Source organism: Salmo salar, chromosome 10 (genome assembly GCF_965601325.2).
Source record: "Salmo salar chromosome 10, fSalSal1, whole genome shotgun sequence".
Classification (NCBI taxonomy): Eukaryota; Metazoa; Chordata; class Actinopteri; order Salmoniformes; family Salmonidae; genus Salmo; species Salmo salar.
The window spans coordinates 43,715,669-43,726,252 of record NC_138300.1 but is presented as its reverse complement, the minus strand read 5'-3'; positions in this window follow the sequence as shown (position 1 = coordinate 43,726,252).

The following is a 10,584-nucleotide window of genomic DNA, read 5'->3' as shown; positions in this document are numbered from 1 at the left end:
CAAAACACACATCACGACAAGAGAGACAACACTACATAAAGAGAGACCTAAGACAACAACATAGCAAGGCAGCAACACATGACAACACACCATGGTAGCAACACAACATGACAACAACATGGTAGCAACACAACATGGTAGCAGCACAAAACATGGTACACACCTTATTGGGCACAGAAAACAGCACCAAGGGCAAGAAGGTAGAGACAACAATAAATCACACAAGCAGCCATAACTGTCATTAAGAGTGTCCATGATTGAGTCTTTGAATGAAGAGATTGAGATAAAACTGTTCAGTTTGAGGGTTTGTTGCAGCTCGTTCCAGTCGCTAGCTGCAGCGAACTGAAAAGACGAGCGACCCAGGGATGTGCGTGCTTTGGGGACCTTTAACAGAATGTGACTGGCAGAACGGGTGTTGTATGTGGAGGATGAGGGCTGCAGTAGATATGTCAGATAAGGGGGAGTGAAGCCTAAGAGGGTTTTATAAATAAGCATCAACCAGTGGGTCTTGCGACGGTATACAGAGATGACCAGTTTACAGAGGAGTATAGAGTGCAGTGATGTGTCCTATAAGGAGCATTGGTGGCAAATCTGATGGCCGAATGGTAAAGAACATCTAGCCGCTCGAGAGCACCCTTACCTGCCGATCGATAAATTATGTCTCCATAATCTAGCATGGGTAGGATGGTAATCTGAATCAGGGTTAGACTGGCAGCTGGGGTGAAAGAGGAGCGATTACGATAGAGGAAACCAAGTCTAGATTTAACTTTAGCCTGCAGCTTTGACATGTGCTGAGATAAGGACAGTGTACCCTCTATCCACACTCCCAAGTACTTGTATGAGGTGACTACCTCAAGCTCTAAACCCTCAGAGGTAGTAATCACACCTGTGAGGAGAGGGACATTCTTCTTACCAAACCACATTACCTTTGTTTTGGAGGTGTTCCGAACAAGGTTAAGTGTAGAGAAAGCTTGTTGGACACTAAGAAAGCTTTGTTGTACAGCATTTAACACAAAATCCGGGGAGGGGCCAGCTGAGTATAAGACTGTATCATCTGCATATAAATGGATGTGAGAGCTTCCTACTGCCTGAGCTATGTTGTTGATGTAAATTGAGAAGAGCATGGGGCCTAGGATTGAGCCTTGGGGTGCTCCCTTGATGACAGGCAGTGGCTGAGACAGCAGATTGTCTGACTTTATACACTGCACTCCTTGAGTTATCAAACCAGGCCAAAGACCCCAGGCCAACCCCTCAGAGACACCAATACTCCTTAGCCGGCCCACAAGAATGGAATGGTCTACTGTATCAAAAGCTTTGGCCAAGTCAACAAAAATAGCAGCACAACATTGCTTAGAATCAAGGGCAATGGTGACATCATTGAGGACCTTTAAGGTTGCAGTGACACATTCTTAACCTGAGTGGAAACCAAATTGCATACCAGAGAGAATACTATTGACATCAAGAAAGCCAGTCAGTTGATAATTTACAAGTTTTTCCAACACTTTTGATAAACAGGGCAAAATAGAAATAGGCCTATAACAGTTAGGATCAGCTTGATCTCCCCCTTAAAAAATTGATGAACCGTGGCTGCCTTCCAAGCAATGGGAACCTCCCCATAAAGAAGAGACAGGTTAAAAAGTTTGGTGATTGGCTTGGCGATGATAGGGGCAGCAACCTTAAAGAAGAAAGGGTCTAAACCATCTAACCCAGTTTTTTGGGGTTCGGGTTTCAGGAGCTTCTTTAGCACCTCGGACTCAGTGACTGCCTGCAGGGAGAAACTTTGTAGCAGGGCAGGGGAAAAAGAGGGAGAAGCATCGGGGATAGCCGCATTTAAAGGGGTAGGAGATCAGGAAATGTTGGACGGGCAAGGAGGCATGGCTGAGTCAAGTAGGAATCCTGACTTAATGAAGTGGTGATTATAGAGCTCAGCCATGTGCTTCTTGTCAGTAACAACCACATCACCAACTTTAAGGGACATTGGCAGCTGTGAGGTAGAGGGTTTATTCTCCAGGTCTTTAACCGTTTTCCAGAACTTCTTGGGGTTAGACCCACAGAGAGAGAACTGCTCCTTAAAGTAACTAACTTTGGCCTTCCGGATAGCCTGAATGCAATTATTTATCATTTGCCTGAACGAGAGCCAGTCAGCCTGAGTATGCGTGTGCCGAGCCTTTTGCCAAATGCAATTATTGAGGTGGAGTAACTCTGCAAGATCACCGTCGAACCAGGGGCTGAACCTGTTTTTAACTCTCATTTTCTTTATGGGGGCGTGTTTGTTAACAATACCACTGAAAATATATAAAAAAGAAGGTCCAAGTGTCTTCCACAGAGGGGATCAAGCTGATTCTAAACCAAATCAGGACAGGTCGTTTCACTGAGCAGCCATTACAAACACAGGCTGTAAAACAGTGATCACTAAGGTCATTACAGAAAACGCCAGACTGATACTTATTAGGATTATTTGTGAGGATAACATCAAGAAGAGTAGCTTTTTCTGGGTGTTTGGAGTCATACCTTGTGGGATTAGTAATGATCTGAGAACGATTTAGGGAGTCCCATTGCTTTAGGACTTGGTCAGGTGGTTTAACTATGTCCCAGTTTAGGTCACCTAGCAGGACAAATTCAGACTTGGTGTAAGTGGCCAGGAGAGAGCTTGGGCCAAGTGAGAGTAGGGTCAGGCCGGTGCTGATGGAGGACGATAGCACCCAACAGTCAACAAAGAACTATTTGAAAGTTTAATACTTAAACCAGCAAATCAAATTGTTTGGGGACAGACTTGGTGGAGACAACTGAGCACTGAAGGCGATCGATCCTTGGTAAAGATTGTCACTCCCCCACCTTTGGAATATCTGTCTTGCCGAAAAAGGTTATAACCAGAAAGGTTAACATCAGTATTCAAAACACTCTTCCTTAGCCACATCTCAGTAATGACCAACACTACCACAGCGTCTGAAATGACTGCGACTGTCACGGCTGTCGAAAGGATCGGACCATTATGCAGCGTGGTTGTAGTTCCACATTTTATTAAATCCGTGAAACTTTGCAAAACATAAATAACTGAATTTTCAAAAACAACAAACCGTGACGCAGAGAGAAACAAACACTACTCAAAAGATAATCACCCACAAAACCCAGGAAGAAAAACCCCTACTTAAATATGATCTCCAATCAGAGGTAACGAGGACCAGCTGCCTCCAATTGGAGATCAACCCAAAAAAACAACAACATAGAAAAACTTGAACTTAAACATAGAAAACATAGAAAAACACAAAAAAACCCTGTTACGCCCTGACCTACTCTACCATAGAAAATAACATCTTACTATGGTCAGGACGTGAAAGCGACACTTAACAAAGAGTTGCAGTTAGTTTCAGAGTGGGTGGCAAGGAATAAGTTAGCCCTAAATATTTCTAAAACTAAAAGCATTGTATTTGGGACAAAACATTCACTAAACCATAAACCTCAACTAAATCTTGTAATAAATAATGTGGAAATTGAGCATGTTGAACTGCTTGGAATAACCCTGGATTGTAAACTGTCATGGTCAAAACATATTGAAACAATAGTAGCGAAGATGGGGAGAAGTATGTCCATAATAAAGCGCTGCTCTGCCTTCTTAACAACGCTATCAACAAGGCAGGTCCTACAGGCCCTAGTTTTGTCGCACCTTGACTACTGTTCAGTCGTGTGGTCAGGTGCCACAAAAAAATTGCAATTGGCTCAGAACAGGGCAGCACGGCTGCCCCTTGGATGTACACAGAGAGCTAATATTAATAATATGCATGTCAATCTCTCCTGGCTCAAGGTGGAGGAGAGATTGACTTCATCACTACTTGTATTTATGAGAGGTATTGACATGTTGAATGCACCAAGCTGCCTATCTAAACTACTGGCACACAGCTCGGACACCCATGACATGCCACAAGAGGTCTCTTCACAGTCCCCAAGTCCAGAACAGACTATGGGAGGTGCACAGTTCTACATAGAGCCATGACTACATGGAACTCTATTCCACATCAAGTAACTGATGCAAGCAGTAAAATTTGATTTAAAAAACAGATAAAAAAAACATATTATGGAACAGCGGGGACTGTGATGCAACACACACATAGGCACAGACACATGCATACACACAAACACACATGGATTTAGTACTGTAGATATGGTGGTGGTGGTGGTGGTGGAGTAGGGGCCTGAGGACACAGAGTGTGTTGTGAAATCTGTGAATGTATTGTAATGTTTTTAAAATTATGTAAACTGCCTTAATTTTGCTGGACCCCAGGAAGAGTAGCTGCTGCCTTGGCAGGAACTAATGGGGATCCATAATAAACCCCAGGAAGAGTAGCTGCTGCCTTGGCAGGAACTAATGGGGATCCATAATAAACCCCAGGAAGAGTAGCTGCTGCCTTGGCAGGAACTAATGGGGATCCATAATAAATACAAATGCAAAAGAGTTACATTGCTCCTCCTAATTTAGGCCTACTTTGCTCCAGTATGCAGAAGTATTCCATTGCTGGACAAAAATAAGATATTAGTGGTATCATGTGCCCAAGCTGTTTTACAGACAATGATGAGCCCCTAGCTGCAGTTGCTTTTTTGCAAAGGAGGTGTTGGTTGTTCTGTTTTGTATGTGAAATGTTTGTCAACAAAATGTGTTTGTCTCAATCTTTGACTGATTTAAACAATGTGTGCTACTGTGAGGTTTTTATGCATTTTTCAAAGTGCCAAATAAAATGTTTTTGTATTCTTGCTGTTTTATCAGGCAGATAATGATAGCCGGTTGTGTATCATGCACACAAAAACCTGTAGGGTTTATATCCAGAGAACTGAAATGTATGAATCAGCTGTCGATTGGCTTTGTACATAATGGTTGTCAATAATGTTGCTGTTTACAAACGCCAGATGTGTGCTTTTGTCTGGTGAGGCATTGAGAATCCTGATTTAATGTTGTGGTTTGATTAAATACAACAGGATTGCTTCATGTTGTGGACAGCTTCAGCAAAACTCAATGTTTCATCTGCCACCATAATGAATTCAATATTTTCCAAATAGTGAAAATGATACCATTGTGTAAGGATGAACCTTTTAACTCTGCCAGATGCACTGTTTATTGATGGTAGTAGGCCTTTATGTAATTACATGATTATTATTATTACTAGTATTATTATTTATGATTATTATATATTTATATTAATATGATTGATTAATATTATATATTATGATTTATTTTTATAAAATTATTTATTATTATACATTAACGCTGGGAGCAAAGGAGCACAGTAAACAACGTTGAAATGACTGTAGTAATTGAATATGCATTAAAGCTATTTTTGTTCTATAAAATGTTTGATTTGAGACTCATACTTACAGTATCAGAAGAGTATGAAGACTATGATCAAGACAATAATATCCTCTCTGCCCCTTCTCTCTCTCTCTCTCTCTGTGTGTCTCGTTTTCTTTATTTCTCTCTCCCTCTGTCTGTTTCTTTCTCGCACTGTCTTTGTTTCTTTCTCTCTCTGTGTGTCTCTGTTTCTTTCTCTCTGTGTGTCTCTGTTTCTTTCTCTCTGTGTGTCTCTGTTTCTTTCTCTCTGTGTGTCTCTGTTTCTTTCTCTCTGTGTGTCTCTGTTTCTTTCTCTCTGTGTCTGTTTCTTTCTCTCTGTGTCTCTGTTTCTTTCTCTCTGTGTCTCTGTTTCTTTCTCTCTGTGTCTCTGTTTCTTTCTCTCTGTGTCTCTGTTTCTCTCTCTCTCTCGCTCGCTCTCTCGCTCTCTCTCTCTCTCGCTCTCTCTCGCTCTCTCTCGCTCTCTCGCTTTATCGTTTCCCATGCTTTATTGGCATGGGAAACGTGTTTACATTGCCAAAGCGAGTGAAGTAGATAATAAACAAAAGTGAAATAAACTATAAAAAAATGAACAATAAACATTACACTCACAAGTTTTAAAGGAATAGACACATTACATTCCAAATGTTATATGTCAATGTACAGTGTTACAGTCTCTCTCTACCTATACATACCAGGGGTGGAAAATGAGTGGAACTAAGAACGCAGGCCAGGGAGGGAGGCAGTGGCAGGTAGCCTAAAGCAGGGTTCTCCAACTGGCGGCCCATGGGTGGTTTTATTTGGCACCCCAAGTTTTCAGAGACAAAAAAAAAACGATGTTTTTTTAAATCTTTTTAAAATGTACATTGTTGGACACAAGACTGTAAAACACCAGGAAATCAGCTTCAAGTTATTTTTATTTAAGAAATCTGTTCCCAAGTATTCCCATGCATAATAGAGAGACACGTGATCTTATACAAATGTAAGAAATCTACAAATTAAAATGTTCCGGCCCAACAACCATCCTCAAGAAGAAATCGGCCGGTGGCTGAATCTAGTTGATGATCCCTGACCTAGAGGTTAAGAGCGTTGGTCCAGTAACTGAAAGGTCGCAGGTTTGAATCCTTGACATTAACACTTGTCTTGTCCGGGACAAGTAAAACAAATTGTTGGACAAGAACAATATAGTTTTAAGTAAAAGAATCATACAAAAATCACAATATCAAACAATTACTCCAATCAGAATTGGATCAGAGAAGCCAACATTGGAATAATATTCAAATCTGTTTTTCATGGTCAGAAATAAAAAAGCCTAAATGTCAAAGTGTAGGTGTCACAATTGTCTTCGTCTTCTGACGATAATGCGAAATCGTCATCAGAAAATGTGGACCAAAACGCAGCAGGTACGTGAATGCTCATCTTGATTTTTAATTAATCTCAAAAATGAACATCCAAAATAGCAAAACACAAAAAACGAACACTCGACAAATAAACAGTCTGGTAAGGCACAAGGCTATACACAGAATAATCACCCACAAATCACACATACAAACACACCCTAATATATGGGACTCTCAATCAAAGGCAGATAGACAACACCTGCCTTCAACTGAGAGTCCCAACCCCAATCAACCAAACATAGAAACACACAACCTAGACTAACCATAGAATAAACTAAACATAAACCAAAACCCGGAATTACTAAATCAAACACCCTTTACACAAACACACCACCCCGAACCACATAAAACAAATACCCCCTGCCACGCCCTGACCAAACTACAAAACAATTAACCTTATATACTGGCCAGGACGTGACAGTACCCCCCCCTTAAAGGTGCTACCCCAGAAGCACCTTAAAAAATAACCCCAAGCAACACCAAAAAAAAAAATCCCCTTTTCTAAAGGGAGGGAAGGGAGGGTGGCTGCCGTCAACGACGGCACTGTGCTACACCCCCCCTCCCCAACCCACCTATTTCTGGAGGTGGCTCTGGCTCCGGCCGTTCCAGGCTGTCGGGCCACTCTGGCATCGCCGAGGGGCAGTCGGACCAGTCTGGCATCGCCGGGGGGCAGTCGGGGCAGTCTGGCAATTCGGGACAGTCTGGGCAGTCTGGCAATTCGGGACAGTCTGGGCAGTCTGGCAATTCGGGACAGTCTGGGCAGTCTGGCAATTCGGGACAGTCTGGGCAGTCTGGCCAGTCTGGCCACTCCGGCAGTTCAGGGCAGTCTGGCCACTCCGGCAGTTCAGGGCAGTCTGGCCACTCCGGCAGTTCAGGGCAGTCTGGCCACTCCGGCAGTTCAGGGCAGTCTGGCCACTCCGGCAGTTCAGGGCAGTCTGGCCACTCCGGCAGTTCAGGGCAGTCTGGCCACTCCGGCAGTTCAGGGCAGTCTGGCCACTCCGGCAGTTCAGGGCAGTCTGGCCACTCCGGCAGTTCAGCGCAGTCTGGCCACTCCGGCAGTTCAGCGCAGTCTGGCCACTCCGGCAGTTCAGCGCAGTCTGGCGACTGTTGACTGGCGGGCAGCTCTGACGACTGTTGACTGGCGGGCAGCTCTGACAACTGTTGACTGGCGGGCAGCTCTGACGATGACTGTTGACTGGCGGGCAGCTCTGACGATGACTGTTGACTGGCGGGCAGCTCTGACGATGACTGTTGACTGGCGGGCAGCTCTGACGATGACTGTTGACTGGCGGGCAGCTCTGACGATGACTGTTGACTGGCGGGCAGCTCTGACGATGACTGTTGACTGGCGGGCAGCTCTGACGATGACTGTTGACTGGCGGGCAGATCTGATGATGACTGTTGACTGGCGGGCAGCTCTGATGATGACTGTTGACTGGCGGGCAGCTCTGATGATGACTGTTGACTGGCGGGCAGCTCTGATGATGACTGTTGACTGGCGAGGCTGGGTTGACGCACTTGTAGCCTGGTGCGTGGTGCTGGTACTGGGCTTACCAGATTATGTACACGCACCTCCAGGCTAGTGCGGGGAGCGGGAACAGGACGAGTCGGACTGGGTTGACGCACTTCCGGGTCCGCACGAGAGACAGGAGCTGGAAACCCAGGGCTATGGAGGCGCACAGCCGGTCTAGATCTTACCTCCTGCACATCCCGCCTTGGCTGGATGGAACTAGTAGCCCTGTACGAGCGGGGTGCTCGTACAGGGCAGACTGGGCTGTGCAGGGGCCTGATGGTAGCCGTGCGTAGAGCGGGAGTTGGGTAGCCTGGTCCTCGGAGGCGTACCGGCGACCAGATGCGCTGCGCAGGCATCCTCCTACCAGGCTGGATGCCCGCTCTAGCACGGCACCTGCGAGGGGCTGGAATAACGCGCACCGGACTGTGCGTGCGTATGGGTGAGATAGTGCGCTCCTCAGCGAAACATAGCGCTCTCCACCCCATACGCTCCTCCATATAACCACGAGTAGCTGGCTTCCGGCTCTTCTTACGCCTAGTCAAACTACCCGTGTGCCCCCCCCCCAAAATTTTCTTGGGGGTGCCTCTCGTGCTTCTCCTTCAGCGCGTACTTGGCCTCGTACCACCGCCTCTCTGCCTTGGCTGCCTCAATTTCCCACTGCGGGCGTCGATAATCCCCAGCCTGATGCCAGGGTCCGGCCCCGTCCAGAACTTCCTCCCAAGTCCACTTCTCCCGCCAGTCCAACTCGAACTCCGTCTGCTCCTTCCTCTGCTGCTTGGTCCTTTGGTGGTGGGTGATTCTGTCACAATTGTCTTCGTCTTCTGACGATAATGCGAAATCGTCATCAGAAAATGTGGACCAAAACGCAGCAGGTACGTGAATGCTCATCTTGATTTTTAATTAATCTCAAAAATGAACATACAAAATAACAAAACACAAAAAACGAACACTCGACAAATAAACAGTCTGGTAAGGCACAAGGCTATACACAGAATAATCACCCACAAATCACACATACAAACACACCCTAATATATGGGACTCTCAATCAAAGGCAGATAGACAACACCTGCCTTCAACTGAGAGTCCCAACCCCAATCAACCAAACATAGAAACACACAACCTAGACTAACCATAGAATAAACTAAACATAAACCAAAACCCGGAATTACTAAATCAAACACCCTTTACACAAACACACCACCCCGAACCACATAAAACAAATACCCCCTGCAACGCCCTGACCAAACTACAAAACAATTAACCTTATATACTGGCCAGGACGTGACAGTAGGCAACATGCATACTGGCTACATACAGCCTCATATCCAAACCGATGCTGACATAAGTTACCATAAAATGTATCCAAACTTTAGTTAGACTTTTAATTAAATAAATATAGGCTAAGCTAAACGCCAGTCATGTTTGACAACATATAATAAAGGATAATTAACATTAATGTCTAAAGGCTTGATTCTGTCGACATACTCGAGGCACGGTTCGTTAAGATCAAACGGTCACAAGATCGGAGAGTGAAGGCCAGTGCCTGCCATGTTGCACACAGCGCATCACCCACCTTGTATCTGAGAAATGTCAGCATGCACGTTTTATGTAATTTCCTGAAGCATGTTTTACCTTGTTTCAAAGTAGCCTAGCCTAGCCAAAATACGACCATAGAAATTTTGAGGGAATTATTTCATAAACACTTAATATGCCATTGAAACCAGCATTTTTCTCATGTAATGTTGGTTTTCCAATCAATGTTATTTTATTGACCAGCAGCCAAAGCCATAATCCTAGTCCATGCTAGTTGATTCATCTTTAGATCTCCCTTATTTCTTAATTTCTAACAGATATTTAAATCTGTCACATGAAACCGCTGGCTAGTGCGTTGTGGTTTTGAGAATGGTGTTTCCCTGTAATTGTATTTTTGAACATTCCCGTGTAGCCTACAGCCATGTGGGCATTGGTGAGTTTCTAATATGCATTTTGAGCTTATAATATGAAGGAATACAACTTTAGAAACATTTTAAGTTGCATCAGGCTCATTGCTTTTTTGTAGAAAAATGTATGTGCAGTGGTTGTATGAATTTTGGATCTGTCATTCTAGAACTGTCCCAGAGTCTATTTTCAACCATATACATATTTGTTATCATCCCGGGAATGACAGTTGACATACATTTGGTCATGGCTAGAAGGTATCCAGCTTTTGTCAAATTAATGTCAAAAATTGAAATGTTTTGCATTTTAGCTAACCCTAACCCTTTTCCTAACCTTAACTTAATTTTCCTAACCTGATAAATTCATTATCCTAACCTGCTGCATAAATTATCTTCACCTGCTCCTAAAATCTCAAAT